Source organism: Sitodiplosis mosellana, unplaced genomic scaffold (genome assembly GCF_009176505.1).
Source record: "Sitodiplosis mosellana isolate CC-2019 unplaced genomic scaffold, AAFC_SMos_1.0 Smas_scaffold_1, whole genome shotgun sequence".
Taxonomy (NCBI): Eukaryota; Metazoa; Arthropoda; class Insecta; order Diptera; family Cecidomyiidae; genus Sitodiplosis; species Sitodiplosis mosellana.
In genome coordinates this window covers 14709422-14727316 of record NW_022595244.1, presented here as the reverse complement: position 1 = coordinate 14727316, position 17895 = coordinate 14709422, and the positions used below count along the sequence as shown (strand labels likewise).

General features: G+C 38.3%; 1 protein-coding gene across 3 annotated transcripts in view; it reads right to left on the bottom strand.

Moving 5' to 3' along the window:
* The window catches only part of LOC129565528 (uncharacterized protein DDB_G0284459), a 51298-nt gene that overhangs the window by 29568 nt on the left and 3835 nt on the right, over positions 1 to 17895 (bottom strand). For all 3 annotated transcript variants that reach the window (XM_055440526.1, XM_055440509.1, XM_055440518.1), the window contains exon 2: positions 14213 to 14323. The gene's annotated coding sequence lies outside the window, so the exon portion shown is untranslated. The remainder of the gene's footprint in view (positions 1 to 14212; positions 14324 to 17895) is intronic.

Genomic DNA, 17895 nt, shown 5'->3' with positions numbered 1-17895 from the left:
CCGAAACGCTTGTCATCCGTAACAAAGTATGTTTCAACTAGACTAGGATTTGTTCAGAACAACTACAACTTGTAACACAGTTGCTGAATAATCCATTAAGTTTGCAAGGTGCGGTCGGTGTACGAATGCGTGTATATCATCAGTCAAATGCAGCAGAATTTTGCCAGAGAATTTTGGTTTATCCGAAAAATTGATATTTTCGGTTGGCAGAGAGTGAGAGAGAGAGTTGTTAAAGAGTCTCCAGATGTTCTACATCTAGATGGAAACCAAGCACACACACACATACATCCAATGATTATTGTAATTTTCGATGGACGATGCATGCAAAAATCAGAGTGCCACCACACCGGCACAGAAGCCGGAGATGCGAAAATCAGAAAACTTTCCATAGCATTTATTACAATGTTGCAGAATTTCGTTACGCATGTGAACACGCATGATAAATTTGTTGTTGCCCATACATATTCGGTCGGCTTCTCTCTATCTATCTCTCACTGTTTCCCATCTCTCGCTCGGTGAAAACGAACGAATTGGGTTGACGCAGTGGAGAGTAACAATTTTTTTTTTTCAGTTTTGAACATTCAAACGATATGCTTTGAAAAACATTGAGCCATTGAGCCACACACTACGGATACTACGTGTGTGCACTGTGCAGTGCATTTGTACACATTTGCATTTTTATGCGCAATATTCTATTGTCTTATGCTAATTTTACATTTAGCTGATTTCTTGCTGCTGTTGCTGCTATTGTTGCTGTTGCTGCTGTTGGTGTCGTCGACATTTGTGCCTAGTAGGCTGCCGCGATAGAGATAGAGCCCAGAAACTGCACAACGAGACGACACAGGCAACAAAGAACAGTTGACTTTTGCACACAGTCATTGCATCGGATATCGAATGAAGTGCTTGCTCATGGCTGCCAAGTGTACGGAGTGTACACTTCTTTTGTTTCTGCACTTCGTCTGATAATGAAATGAATTAATTATCAATTAACACAAACATAAATGCGCGCACACCGAATGAAAGATGATGTTTGTCGTTGAGTGAGCGGGTAAATGGCGGTATGTATATCTGTGTGTGAATTCAAGTGGCTTTTTCATGCCATTTCGATGCCATCCAATTCACATATTGTTGGTACAGAGAGCGAGAGCAGAATCGACGACGACGACGACGACGACGACGACAACGAACATAAATACGAAGTAATTTGATAGCAACAATTTTAACTGTATCTCATTCTCATTAAATTGACTCTTTTTAATCTAAACTTGAGATCTGCAATTATAGAATGACCTAAAATAGACGAAGGTTTTGAACTGAACTGAACCGCTTTGTTCCTTTTTGCCATCGCATTGCTATTAATTGATATGCTTGACGTTTTCATCGACATTTTATGCTACGTTTTGCTCAATATCCATTTGCAGAGCGCACGGGGCGCATACTGCCTCGGGAAAGCCGAATAATAAAATGTCAAACATCGACGTGACGATGGCGATGATTTGATAGTTGTGTACAATTTCGAGCTGTTTCATTTCAGTTGCTACACGGGCACAAAATGAAAATGCTGTTCAGTTTCTAATTATTCAATAAGTTGGTCGAATGGCGAGAGACCGTTGCTGCCGCTGCTGCCGTCGCTGCTGCTGCTTTTGTTGCTGTTGCTTCATTATTCCGAATGTAAATTGTAATTTTGGCGTTCAGCATAGCCATTGCAAATTACATGAGCGAACGAGACTGAGTTTAACGCGAAGAGCGATGACTGACACTTCATTTGAATGTTGGCCGCTTTTTTACACATATAGAACATGCGGATGCAAAACAAAAGAATCACATACAAATTGCCACAAACTTTTGATTCGGTCGTTCGCTTGCTTGCTCGGTCGCTCGTTCGCTCGCCAACCAGAGAATTCGACAAAATCAAAAATTCAGACCGTAATGGATGGCTGATTCTTGAACAATAAGAGAGAACAAATGGAACACAGAAAAAATACATGGTAAGTTTAACATAACACGTCGGCCAACGAAAATGAATATAAAAAAAAGTACGAATCATTTGCTTGGAATCGTTTCATGTAGCACAAATACATTCACTTCGGATAATTTGCTTTTTGTTCGGCGAGCCTCTTCATCTCTGTGTGTTCTGTTCGTCGTTGTTGTTTTTTTTCGTTCGTTCGTTCGTTTAATTCGAATTTCGTTGAATTTCGCTGCTGTCAGAATGTGTGTGCGTGTGCGCTCGTCGATAGATTTTAAGTAACATTATGTTTCCGGTAGACATATGTACGATGTGTACAATGTACGCACTGGTGATAATCGGCAACGCGACCAACGAGAGAGAATTTCTAAAAGAATTCACATGAAATTTATTGGGTGTCTGGCGGCTCGATGCTCATTAATGTGAAGATTTTGAAACGATTAACGCAGAAAGGGAAGAACTATTAATTGAGTGTCATGAAACAAAACCGAAAAAAACGAACCAGAGAGAGATGGGAAGAGAGGGAATAAAAAGACGAAGTTTCAACGCTGGAAATTGCGTCTCAATTACTCACTTGTGAAGTGATACACACTGATTCCAAAAGTTACGGAATGTTTGTTACGCTCGGCGATGGTTTTCAAAATCGATGCGGTGGATAATCGTCCCATTTTTTCTAGTGCATTTATTGTTTCTTTTTTCTTGGACAGCTTGCCACAACTTGAAAACCAAATTGATCGGAATGAATAAGTGTGTATGGTGGAGATTGTGCTTCGGATTTAATTGTCTAGAAAGAAGCACAACAGATAGATTCGATCGATAGTCGCAGATGAAGGCCTGAAGTGACTGCCGATTGTAGCCGAAATGTAAACGCACGATGGAAACATTTTGAATACATGACTATGACATATATTGAATGTTAGGAAAAATGCCAGACAACAATCATACTTAATAGCGGAGATTTTATGAAATGATCCATCTTCATCGCTGTAATGTGAACGCAAAGATCAAGACTCTCTCTCTCTCTCTCTCTCTCTCTCTCTCTCTCATTGAACGTTGAAAAATATGAACGAGTAAACAGCGATTGTGATAAACAGCGTTTATTCTTATGGGGCCTCGACACTCGTTGGTGCTGCTGCTGCCGTTGCTGCTCTGGCTAATATTGTTTGCGACGTGGAGTAAGAAAAGAAGAATGGAAAATAATATGTTGGTGAGCTCAACCAAACCATTCGCCCAAACTCAAAGTCATGCTGTTCTCGAAAAATTGTATCATACACCAAATTCATTGTATGCCATTCTTCACTCTCTGTGTGTGTTTTCTTTTTCTCTCACAACTTTTCAAATTAAAGATCGAGAGAGCGAGAAAGAGCAAGAGAAACAGAAAAAAAAAACGCAACACTGAAAATACACAGACACATTCCATTGTCTCGGTCGGTCGGTCGAGTGTTTTGTTGTTTTTTCCATCGTATCGACGATAATCAAATAGTAAATCTACTGACTTGAGAAAAATAGTCGAATTAAATGGTAGAAAGCACATCACGACATAGAAATTAAGCAACGCCGCATCTAATCCATAAGCAAAGCAAAAGCGTACAATGAACAGAAGAGAAAAAAAATATGATGGAGTATGAAGTAAAAAAAAAAGGATAAAACACAGCATAGCACAACAGAATCGAGCTGATCTGAGACGTTCCGTGCCGTTCGGAGCCGAACCGAGTTAATAAAGAGAGAGAGAGAGCACACACATCGACGAAAAATACTTCTGGCACTTTTGCCATTCCGTAAATTGGAATATGATATTCTGTTGCGAACAAAATCTAATGATGTGGTGAAAACTATGACAATATCAAATGTACTGTTCAACAATTCTCCTCGCTCTCTTTCCCTCTCGCTCGTTCTCGCCTCACATCATATGTTCACTCGTTGTCGTTTGCTTTGTGTCTGTGCCGGTCCTCCTCCCATGGCTGGTTGTTAGATGGGTTTTTATTGTAATATTGTGAACATTTGGCTTAAATGCCACGGAACAGTTCAGTAAACTTCTTTGAAAATTGGTGCCGATGGAAATGTAGAAAGAACGAAAATAAGAGAGATGAAGAAGAAAACATACGACGACGACGACGTCGACGAAGAATAAAGAAAAGAATCGCATCATGCATTAGACTCTGAAAATCTGGGCTTCATTTCATTTTTAAAGCATTTTCACAGCGAACCATATAATTTCCGCCACATTCTCAACAACCATCCATCGCTCATAATTCGCATCTCTTTTTAGATTTGGCATACGTTCGCATTGGCAGCGGCAGCAGCAGCAGCAGCAGCAACAGCAACAGCAGGCAATATGAAAATCGCAATTTCAATTAGAAATAAGATCATGGAAATAATATCGAACGATAAAATGGAAGAAAGCCATCGAATCGAGCAAATGGATATGGTGAGGCGAGGCGAAGCAATGCGATGATTGTAAATGGGCAATGAGAAGAGAGAATGTTTTACAGCAGATTAACCTTCTTTGATCCCTCTCGATGCAGTAACGATACCAAAACGATTCGAAAGTATTCTTTGTTTGTACGTTTTTCGAATGGGCCTTTATGTTCTCAATTCATTTGCGGTTTGCTTTTTCGAACGTGATTTTGGTGCGTTCTTTGTTCTTGTTTGCTTGCTTGCTCTTGCCAATCTCTTTGGAGTGTTTTGTTGTTTGTATGGTGATCGCTTGACATTCGCCATAAATTTTCGCAATTTCACAATATTTCAATGATTTTATTAATGTCTGTTTTACAAAGTTGTGAATGCTGTTGACCAATCTGTCACACATACACATACACAAAGAAACGCAATCGAGGTGTGTCATACCATGCATTCGACACTCACATCTCCGGCCAAATCCGTACATATCTGAAGCTATTGTGTGATTAAGTCACCAATTGTTACCTAATATGTACAGTATTTTTTGTTGTTGTGTGTGTGACTTTGTTTATGTATTAATTGTTGTCGCTTCGCACCGATACTCCAGTCAAACAATGATTCGAACGAAATGAATGTGTGTCTGCGATTCAAATGACATTGGACGAAGCACAAAAAATTGGTGTCCGTTTTAGTAATTCGGTATTCAGGTGGCGAAGTAATAATCCATTTCAATGTCAAATTATTTTGATTTTTTTTTTCGTTTGCAATCACCCGAAAATTTGCATTGAATCACTCACATCGACCGTTAATGTAGTTTTAAATTATATTGGATCTAGTGTCTAGCACGTCAAACTAAAATGTTTGCGTGTGATTGTGTCGAAGAAACACTCAAGTCACATTGTTCCGTCAATGTTTGTTGTTTTCCGTTCGTTCGTTTTTTCTGCTGATTTCATTCCATTGGAGTGGTCTTCGTTGTGATACGGCAAAGACTGTAATGGATCATAAATGGAAACGTTTTACGAGCACTGGGTTGCTTTGCTCGATTGCTTGCCAGTTCGAAAGGAGCAAGAGCAAGTGCAAAATCAATGGCCACGAAATACGTGATTTAAGGGCTGAAATCAATCAAACGAAATGGCATTCTTGCCATTCATTTGATAAATGCAAACGAATTTCAACGGCCAAGCAATGAAATTGCAAAACTACCGATTCAAACGAAAACAGCTAACTCCAAACAATGTGTACACATATTTGAAATGGGTGAAAGAAGGAAAGAAAGCAAGCGAGAAGAAGAAGACGACGAAGAAAGAAAAAACCGAGCCATTTCTCAACAAAATTGTACAATTTTCTTTATGCTGGGCTGTAATTGTGGCGTTGCTTTCTAAAGCATTTTCAACGACATAGGACAGTACACAAAAGCATATTTATGAACCGAACGCGTCTCTCTCGTTCTTCGGCGCACACAAACTCCCATACTCTACATACAGAGGTATGAACACACAATTTTACACCATTCAATCGATTCAGTCCGCGTAAACGTCGACATAGAAAAATACTTATATTTGCAAATTGTAATTCAGCCCAAGCCACAATGTTGGCTTTTTTTTTCTTCGTCTTCTTCTTATTATTATCATTGCCAAGCTAACAAGCAAGCACATGTGCAAACACATGAATGTATTGAGCGACACAAAAGTCGCTTGTTTGTTTGGAGAACGCATGAATTCATGTGAATATCGTCACTATATACTATTAGCAACACAATCAGTTCACTTTGACTCATAGAAATTAAAATACTTGGCGGTTTTTTTTTCTCTTTATTCTTGATATCAAATTACTTCGTTTTTTTTTTGCTTTGTGTGTTCTTTTCCTCGTGTTGTCGAAATGGATTTGTAAGCGGAAAGGGGTTGCTTTTGTTGTGAAGATGTGCATGCAATAACAAAGGAATCACATCATTAATCATTTTGACGACTGGTGAATTAAAAATGTTTTCACTGAAAAGTGATTCCGACATTAATTAAACTTGGTTCTGATACGGTTAAAATGTTTACATTTTTGTTGCGACATTTAATGTGATTAATCATTAGCAGCGGCAGCAGTGGCGGAAGGCGAAGCGGCAAAAAAAATTAATGGCAAAAACAGCTAAGAAATCGAATCAGTTTACCTTCACTCTTCGACTGACGATGACGCGTTCAACGGGAAAAAAATCGATGACACATTCAAAGACAAACACACACACTCACAAAAACACTTGACAACACACGGAATGTATTTGCTATCGCTTATGTCACTAATACCACATACACATTTCACACGACCTGTATATATTCCTTGAGCTAGAAGGCACTTCGTAGCCGGAATTTAAAGATAGGAATGAAAAACAACAAATTCGGGTTTTTAATCCAAAAAAGAAGAAAAATTGAAAGCGAATAGCAGTGGAAAAACCGTTTGACTAATGTTCTCGCATCACAAAAATGCAACCCGAAAAAAGAAAAATGATATTCGATAATTTACACAATGGACAAATTGCTATTGAAACACTTGGAAAAAAAAATGTATGGGTGTTTAAGGCTGAGAAACACTTGATGCACAGGATTCATTAATTTTGATTCGATCGCATTGTTATTGCTCGGGGTTCTTACACAAATATAATAGCACAATTGGACGTGTTGTTGTTGTTTTTTTCTCTCTCTCTCTCTGCTTTCGATTTGTCAAAGCAAAAAAACCGAAAAAAGATGAAAAATTGAAATGAAAACAGGTATAAAAACAGAGTTCACTGTTTGCTCGTGAAAATTGATTGTATATGATACATACAACGGGATAAAAGTTTACTCTTGCGGAACACGTACACCGTGAATCGAAGCAACTAACGAACTAAATCTTTGGCTTTGACTCGACAATGGATTTGAGAGATGTGGAGTATAATTTACGAGAAGCGAGAGAGAAAGAAACGGCGATAGATAGAGAAGGAGAGATGCAATACATACATACACACAGCGAAGTCATCGATAATAAAAACAACAACGAGTAAAAAGAAAAAAAAAATGATGAAGAAAGAGGCAAGCCTACAAGTAGTAAACGACGATATAGAAAACAAAATGAGAAGAAAAAAAGGCGAACCAAACGCAAACAACCGAAATGCGAACGAGAAGAAAACGCATTCAAAAAGGCATACCGATTAAACACAATGTGTTACAAAAAACGGCGAACGAGCAGTAAGAAAGAGACGGAGCGACAGAAATGCGATATTTGATATTATACAGCGCGTTCAATTTATTGTTGTGTATGAATTTTTCGTGTCGAACATGCATGAATCGAACAAAAGCTAATCGAGTGAGTGAGAGCCAGAGAGAGAGAGCGAGAGAGAACGAGCGAGCGGGATGGTGCACGGTGCGCATATTAAAAATCACATATATGTATGTATATACATATCTGGACGGGGCAGACGTGGAGGGAGCACGATGGCAAACGATCCAAATGAATTACGTTAATTGAACGAGTGAGCGAAATAGACTGAATGACACTGGTGCTCACGTACACATTCTGTTTGGTGGCTAATTTTTTTCTCCGTTTTTTCTCTCTCTCTATTCTCGTCTCTTCTCTCAAAAAACGAAATCGATTCAACGCGAAAACGAGAGAAAGAAAGAAAAACAACATGTTCAATGCATAGTAAGAAAGAGTTTTTTTTTCGGGAGCTGAAAAAACAACAACAACGATACTTGATTTATTTAGAGGTTTTCAAAGGTGATTGCATATGGCCGATGGTTGATATCATTTTTATGTATTCATGCATAAATCTGTGTACCACTTGAACGGAAAACGAAACGGACGAAAACAATGGAGACGAAACCGACGGAAAAATAATAATAATAATGAGCCAGTCACATGCTCCACAATATTGGAAGACATCGATTAGCAACAAAGTCGCTCCCAGTTCACTGTTTTCATTTTTCGTCATTCTCGATTTGTTTGCGTTTCTCTTGTAATAGGTCAAGCGAAAGAATCAAATTGAAAAAATCATCAACCCAAAAAAAAAATTACCTCATAAAATATGAAGAAAAGAAAAAAAATAACCCGAAACATCGCATGGAATGTGCGGTCAAAATACACAAACACACACACGTCACATTCATAATAGTAATCGTAGTAGTATAAGAGGTTTGAAGCATAGAGGTTGTATTTTTTGTATCATTTTTTATCATTATAAAATCGAAGCATGTTTTTCAGATGATATGTCATATATTCTTGTTCTTGTCTCTTGTTTTTGTTGTGGGTTTACCGTGATTTTTCATCGATGACTGTGTTTTTGTTTGTTCGTTCGTTCATTTTTTTCGGTATGGAAAGTGTATTAGAGCATAGAGAAAAGCGATTCTGAGCTCCTGTCGCCGCATTTCGATGAAAAGCGGATACATTTTTCCATAAATAATATTTTCTTGAGAATTCATTTAGTATTCAAACGAGAATGAGCTGTATCGACTGACTCACACTTCATGCGGGACTTGTGGATTCCGGTAAAATGGTGATTTGAAGTAGTTTCATTTTGTGTATTTGAAGAATGAACCATAACACAACAATTGGAGTGATATTTTCAAGAATTTAAATTAGCCTACCGAAAAAAATGAGCAACTGACATTCATAGCGCAGCGAATAATGAATGCTAACTTCTGAATTTCACAAAAATGGATCCCACGAAGGGAAAAAAAAGCGAAGAAATAGAATTAGACGGGATTGTGGTTGAGGAATTTATTATTATGTGTAGATCGCTATATATTGTAGAGCGCTTAGTCACGATCACGAGAATGAGTGAAATGAACAGAATTCATTTGGAAAAATCGCTCGACACCGAGAGAAAAAAAATAGCTCGACGAATGCGACGATGATGTTTAATCTATAAAATAATGGAAAGCGTTGCGTTCGTACAAAACAACCGACCGAGCTGCTACTCTATTTTCGATGCATGTTTTTTTTCGGCGGAGCTGTCAGTCGCGAATAGCATGAACAGCACGGTACTCGCTGCGATTGCCGCCATCGCCGCGCTGTCGATTCAATACGTTATTGGGCGAATGTGTGCGCGTTCTGCTTAAAGCTATATTTATGTTTCGATGTCATCGAGCCAGTCGCGAAGCTTGATCACGTACTAGAAAGGAAAAAATATTGCGGTATCTCGCTGCTAAATTGCTTGCCGTTTTTTCTTCTTCTTCTTTCTTTTGTTCGGTGTCTCTCTTTCTATCTCGTTGAATAAATGGTGTGGCGTTACTTTTACATTTTACCAAATTAATGCGCGCTGTCACTTGACTCTTCCTCTCTCTCTCTCGCTTGTTGACGTTCGCACACAACGATAAACGCCGTGTAGCGCGCGCTTTGCATAGATTTCCAATGGAAAGGCGTCAAGCAGAATTGTTCGATGCAAATAAATTGAGTTGGGTACCATATATGTATGGATCTAATGTGTATTTGAACATGCGGCCAATGTGTGTTAATAAACCATAGAAAAAACTGAAAAAACAACTTCGGCAACGGCAGACCCAATTGAATGAGACGACAACAACGAATGAAAAAAGCAAAAAACGAAGCAAACAACAAGCGCGCACAACATACGGTGTGTTTATTTTTCATCTGCTGCTATTTTATTCACTTAAATAATAATAAAGTGAACGAGAATGAGCGCGTGAGTGCGTTCGTCAGCCTAAGCTTTACTTTATTTGCACTCAAAACATGCACACACACTCGCACATACTCGAGGGCGAGAGAAAAATTGGTTGTGCTCAATGAGCAGGCCGTATCGAGCTGTCAACAGTATCAACAATATATCGACGATGTCTCTCTTTCTCGCTTTCCATTTGGGTTTTTTTTATTGGGCGCCTATTCTTGATCAATTTTATTCAATTCGATTCCTTTTCAATTTGACCGTTTCTCTCCCTTCGTACTCTATTGTGTCGCGCTAGCGGTGCCGAAAACTATTGGCTGCTTTGTTTATGTAAGCAAATAATGGTGTGTCTTTTGGTATTTTTCAAATGACAAAATCGACAAACTACACAAACGCACACACTATCTCGCTCACGTCGCCGTATAAATGTTTTTGATATCAAGTGAACGTTTGCCCAACGATTTTTTTTTCTGTGTCTCATTTTCGTTGTTTGTTTATTTGCTGCTTTGTTACGCACACATCCAAAATTACCAGCAAAAATGTGTAATCATGAGAATACACATTGAATTATCTTCTCTATTCCTTTTGGCTATGGCTCCGTACATATTGGTCTGTATGTGTTTTTATTCGGTGCTCTGTCAATTCTCATTATCTTTCGGTTTCCAGTACACATATCATTTTTACACAATTTATTTTCATTTCTATTTGCATCAACAAACAATATAAATATGGATAGATAGATGGATCGAATACGGTCGCCCGTTGTTACTGTTACTGTTTTGTTCTCGCTTACTTTTTGATTCGGCACTGATGTGTGAGTGTGCTTTGGCATGGTCGATGATGTCACAGCGCAAATCTTATATTTCTTTTGCTTTTTCGTTTTAGTTCGTTTTTTTTTCTACATTCTTTTTTTGTCGTCGTCGTCATTCCACTTTGTGATATAAAATAGTCTTGAACATGTATGGGTTTGCACAAAATAACGGGATTCGTATGTGTTTGCGCGTTGTTTATTATTTGGTTCTCTTCACATTTTTGTTTATCATTTGTCGATTTCAGTGTCTAAACTGCGGTGTATGTGTGTATGTGTGTTGTTGCTTCTGCCTTGTCTCTCTCTCTTTTTTTTATTGTTATTATTGTTGCTTGTATGCTTTTTTTGGTGTATTTGTTGCCTTCTCTTTATTTATTTTCGCTTTGTTCCACTCTTGCTGCTTAAAGGGGGACATTAATGTCAGAGATACATACATATAGGAGAGAGAGAGGGAGACAGAGAGAATCGAGCCATCAGCCGATTATCTAACTGTCTTGTTCAACAAATTGAGATTCCATTGGATTCGGTTTTTGTTGTTGGAAGCCGCGATTGAAAATAATACACACACACATAGGAGAAAAAGAAATGAAAATTACGCGGCAAATGCCGAATACGAAGCAGATGGATAGAAAGCGCCAGCATTTGTTTTCGACACTCAACAGTTGACATGGCTTCGAAAAATCAACTTGAAATATCTTTCATTTTATACACCCGACAAAATGAATGAGAAAAATCCACCCAAATGCCTAGTAAATGACATAATGTATTACTTTAATTTCGTATGAACGATCATTCTGAACAATGCTATCCGTTCGTTCGCTCGTTTATTCGGTCGGTCGATTGGTTGGTTGGTTAGTCGGGTTTGAATGAGCTGAAAATGCTTATTTAATTGGATAATGCGTTTCAATTTATTACAAAACTTTCATCGCAACAAGCAATAAGAGCAAGACCAACAGCAGCAGCAGACGAGACTTCAATTGAATGTGTAAATACAAAAGAGTGAAGCGGCATTTGAAAATCAGCGCGAAATCGGCTTTTGCCAAAAATTAAATTTTCTAATGGAAAAATGCTTGCAATTAAGTAATGCTTTGCGAAAATTACTTGGCAGTTGCCAATGATAGCGCTCCTAAATCTTCATCGCCGCCGTTGCCGTCGCTGAATTGAATTGAAGAAGCGGCAATAAATGAGAAGAAATTTATTACGAAAGCAAAATAATGGCAGAATAGAAAGAAAAATTTTGCGATTTGGCCGAACAATTTTTTTTCTCTGCTTCTTCTTCAATGATGACGACGACGACGACAACAACAACAACAAGAAATGGCTTTGTAAAACGCACTTTGCGCTTCACACAGACAACAATGAGTATACAATACAAGTCCATGTCAATTGTGCTGCACATTTTTATAATAAAAAAAGCAGAAAAGATATAGGAAAAAACTATACAAACGCCACAAAACGAACGAAGCAATTTCTTAAACGCGTACTGTGTACGTTTTGCCCGTCTTTTTTCGGGTAAATTTTCCACGTCGCAACATAAGCATACATTTTTATATTGTTTTGTTTTTTTTTCTGTATATATATTATATATATATATATATACATTCTTGCCTGGTTTTTTTTTATTTACACTTCCAATTTTTGCTGCGATACGCGTTCGCGCAATGCCTGTCGCTATATGACAGCCACAACTACAGAGGCATGGTATTTGTGTGTTGCATGTAACTTTTGCCGTATATATTGTTGTTAAATCCATTGACACGTTCTCGTGGTCGAGCCCGTTTCGATGTGAGTGAGTCATTGTGTGTGTGTGTGTATGTGTGTTTGTATGTGCCTCGCCGTTCACATCGGTGCGATTGTTAATGCGTAGCATGTTTTATCTTTCTCTTGTTCGCTCACTCGCTATCTCTCACTCTTCACTCGATTTGATGATTGAGAGAGAGAGTGTGTGTGTGTATGTGTGTGTGAGTGCGCACGCGGCCTGTGATCGTACACGTTGCCAATTCTATAGACTATCAATGTACTGGTATATCGTTTTTATATATATATATATACACACACGGATATCAAATGATTATAGAGCCCGGTAAAATTTTCGGCCGCATAGATACGGTTGTTTTGTAGCCTAATCGATGTGTGAAAATATACGGCATTGAGCATTTGTGTGTGTGTATGAGCGAGTCGCATGTATGTGGTTGTATGTATGCTAAATGGTTACGTGCTTCATGTAAATCCACAGCATGTTATTTAAATTGCATGATTTTCTCGTTTGGTTTCATTGTATCGTGCGGCAAGTTTTATTTTCCGGCGATTTTGTGTAGAAATTTTTCGGGCCGATTCATTTCGATGAGATTCGATTGAATCTAGAAGCGTAGTCATGGGCAGGAAGCTCTCATTTATGCAGTTGGCTTTGGAATTTATTCATTTCTTCTTCTTCTTTCTCAATATTTTTTCGGTCTTTCGATATGTGGCCAGAGCCAGAGAAGAAACGGGCACAGGGCTCACGATACGTAGTATGGCGAAGGAGGGAACATAAAACGATAAATAATGTCATCGTACGCTGAACGGATTCGCTAAAGTGAAAAAAATATCACACATTTGACGATATTGCGCAAATGCAAGCCAAAATAACAACAGCAACAACAAAAATAATGAAACAAAAACGCACACAAAACCGACGATGACGACGACGTTGCCGACCGATTTTACTATGTAATTTAGCGAGAAAAAAAGAGCAAGAAAACAAAAATAATCATTTCGAATTTTTTGGTCGGAGCGCTTGTTGGCTCAGTATAACCAAGTCGACACAAGGTGTTGATGCCGTTGCTGCTGTTATTCTTGTACGAACGCGTTTACAATTCTCGGTTTTCTTTTCATGTCTTTATAAACACCTCTACTATAAATGCATACATAATCATAGAGCCATGCTTTTTTGTTTCATTCCCGATGTGTGTTTACAAAAATAAATCGCTGCCTTTTGCTGTTGTATGCGCCGCGGTTGCTGCTGCTGCTGCTGTTGTTGTTCAAACCGTCATGGAACAGAAAAAATGCACGAAATATATAGCAGTAATAGTAACAACCGATTCGGTTTTTTTTCTTCTTTCTTTTCGGTGCTCAACAACTGGTGAAACGGCCCGAAAAAACCAAAGGCATCGAGGAAAAAAAAAAAAAACTTTTCCCATATTAAAATAATATTCGAAATGGTCGAAGAGCAACTCAATTTCGCACGTAATAAAACGATGGGCCGTTAAAATTTAGTGGTTCAATGTGTTTTCAATTTGATGTGTTCAACGTTCGGCGAGCACGCTTGCTCGCAATGTGCTGCCCCCCAAACGCACACACATTTTTTATGTGTTCATTTTTTTTATTAGATTGAAAGTAAACGAATAATTGAACTTACCGATTCTGCTGATTTATTTTCGGCTGCTTCGGCAGGATGTCAATGTGTTGCGTTGCTGCTGTGATTTTGCTGTTTGTTCGGCTGTACTGGCAATTGTTGAAAAACACCGCTCTACGACGATTGTCTTAATATTATTATTTTGAACTATTTTTTTTCGGTCATATATGTATATATAGAGAGAGGTATAGAAGCTTTTTTCTTCTTCTTTCTTTCTTTCTCAGTTTGTGATGTTGATTTCAATTTGTCTCGCTGCTTCAGCTCACATATATACAACAGAGAGGAATTTTGATTTAGCAAAATGTTGTTTTCAAGTGTTATTTTTAAGTGCCACTCAGAGAGCTCTGCATAAACGCTGTAGACGTATCTTTTCTTTTTCCATCGATGCTACCAATGTACACGCATAGAACAACGCAACATCGTTAATTTATTAACAAATAAACAAGCGACGAAAGTAGAAAAAATTTATAGGCGAACGGACGAAAATTCAGCTTCAATCCCAACGAATTGCACTTTTGCACGTGAACAAAAATATTTCTGCGTGTCGATCGAAAGAGAACGAGAAAGAGAGATGTCAAATGGGTATATCTCTATCACACTGTTCTGGTGTAGATGTGTTTCGGTTAATTTGGTCGTATGCAAAACTGACGACTATTAATCTCGTTTGCTTTGGTTTCGAATACACTTTGATCTAATTTTACCGAGAATGGTTTTTCTTTCCTCTATTTAAACCATATAATTCATATTTGATTTGTCTACATATTTCTTATGAATATGAACGATTGAAATGCGCCTCGCAAAATTCGAATAAAACACCGAAGCAGAAGAACCCAAATAAAGAACAGATATGATAATTGTGCGTGAAATATTAATACCACAACAATTTCGACGGGAGTGTGAGTGATATAGGGAAAAAAATGACTATTAAATCAGTGTGTAACATCATCTAACACAAACACATTTCAAACAAAATATATACAGCAATAATAAAACAAATTTTTTTTTTAACGCGGCACGTTGCACACTTTTTGCGCTTCGCGAAGAAATCGAATTTCGAATGCGGAATATATTTTTGTACACTTTTACATTTTTGTTTTCGTTTCGTTTGTTCTAGATTTCCATTTTATGTGTGGTGTTTGGTTGGTTTTGGTTTCGACGACTCGCCAAATGCTAATGATTCTGCGTGTGTTGGTTTTTAATTTTTGCAATTGACTTTATTGCGTTATGAAAAATGCGTTTTTCATGTTGTTTGATGTGAATTGCGAATTTCTCAAGTGGTTGTTGTTAGCGACGATGACAGCGATTTCGCTTTTCTCTTCTTTACTTTAACACGTCATATATGTAAGACACAATGGGCGCTGTTATGTGTATTTTTTTCTGTTCAAGTGTTCTACACACGGATCATTCGATGCAAAAAGAGAAAGAAAATCAAAAAAATAAAATAAAATAGATTTTTTTTTACACACACGTTTAAAACAATGATGAACGGTTATTTCTGTGGTCTTTTTTTTTCTTCCGCTTTGCGAAAAAGAAAGAATTAACTGAACTATTGCCGTTGGCTTGAGAGTTCGCAGATATGATTGCAATGCAGATGAAATAAAATGTTTCGGCTTTTAATTTGAATTTGACTAAAAGCGGCTATTTATTTGGTTGGAATTTTTCTTTTCTTCTGTTAAATAAAGAGACTAATAATGACGGGTGAGTGTTGATGAGCTGTTGTACTAGCTACGACTGCTGCTCTTATTGTACCACACGTCCGAAATCTATGATGCGAAATCGTTCAATTGACTCGATACATCGAGTCGACCGTTTCCAACAGCATTTCAATCGATTGCGGTGCGACGAAGACGGCGCATATTCTCTCACTCTCCGAATGCCTTGTGTACAACACATTGTTTCTATAGGTTTGTTTTTATTGTGTAATTGTGTGTATTTTTTTTTCTCTCTTATTTTCTTTTGTGGTACTTTGCTGTTGCAGTTGCTGCTGCTGTTGCTGTTACTGCTGTGGCTGTCGCCAAAGCAGTTTATATTGATGATTTCCCCTTTTTTTTCGTTTTTATTTCAATAATCTGTTCAGTATGTTGTTGCTGTTGTTGTTGTTACTGCATGTACTATCTCATGCTGTGAACGAAGCGAGCACACAAAACTTTCTACAGAGAGATTCGAACAGAAGCGCGAAGATCGACGCATGCACACTCACACATCGGCACATGCTCTCGACAAACACAAAGAGACAGGCATATACACAACAGCCGTTCTTCGTGTCTCTTTGTGCCGTTTGGAATTGCATGACACCAGAGAGAAAACGGTTAGATAGAACTCTTTCTACTACAATATATCGAAATCAAATCATGAATATGCATGACATTTTGCACAGACGTCATCTCTTTGCTCGACACTTTAATCGCCAAATGCAACGAGTGAGAGGCAGCATTGCAATAGAGAAAGCATTGCACTTCAACTGTATGTGTATGTGTGTGTGTCAGAAAATCAAACTGAGAAGATGAAAGAAAAAACGTCACATAGTCGATTTGTCGTTTTCGAATTGGACTTTTCGTGCATTTGCAGAATTTCATGCAAACAGTTTCGATGCAAAAGAAAGGAAGAGGAAAAAATGTATAAAACAAAGTCTTCTATATATGCTTGCTTGCTTGCTGCTGCTGCTGCTGCTGCTGCTGCTGCGACCGATTGTATTTCTAAGCGTATGCATATGTGAGCATGAACAATGGCCACGAACATCGTCGTCAACAACAACAAAATTGATGTTCGAATACGGGCTGCACAAATGAATACGTAAAAGAGCCAAAGCGAGACAGAAGTGTGCAGAGAGTGAACAGAGAATATATATATGAAAAAAACCGATACTCATGCGCTCACAGCACCTAACTTAACTGAGTTCAGGCTTATTTGTGTACACATACATATATTTGATGAATCGTATCTGTATCAGAATGTATACTGAAAACATACAGCTGCAACCAAACCCATAATAACATACGATGATGACGACGGCAACAGCACGGCATCGACGACGACAACGACGACGATGATGATACTCACAGCCAACGAAATGATTATCATCGTGGGCTTCGGTTTAATTGCGCTGCATTTTATTTTGGCGAACGATTTTTTTTTTCGAAATTCTGTTGGTTTGTACGTTCCATTCGTATTTAACTCGCTGTTGTGGTTTTTTTTTTCTTCAGTTATTCGTGTATACACACATCGAAGTTGCCAGCCACCCAAACCAAACCAAACCAAACTAAACCAACCAACCAGCATAGCTTGTGTTTGCTCTTTTCAATCGGTGCACGAGTACAGTCGAAAAATGACGTGTTGGAAGCAACGTAACAGCTCAGCTAGCCGACATACATTAGCAGCAGCAACAACAACAGCACACAACATCACTAGGATAAACAAAGATGTGCAGATCGCTAAAATGGAATGCATTGAAAATCGCTTGCACGCGTGCATTCGATAAATGAGTGGAATATAGTAGGAAAAAAGTGCCGAGAATTGAATCAACAACAACAATAATGACTAACATACAGAGTCGAGCTGATTATAAATGAACTGCTCTATTGTAGAGTAAAACTGAATAGCTATGCTGCACGACTACTGCTACTGCTGCTGCTGCTGCTGCTGCTGCTGCTGCTGCTGCTGCTGCTGCTGCTGCTGCTGCTGCTGCT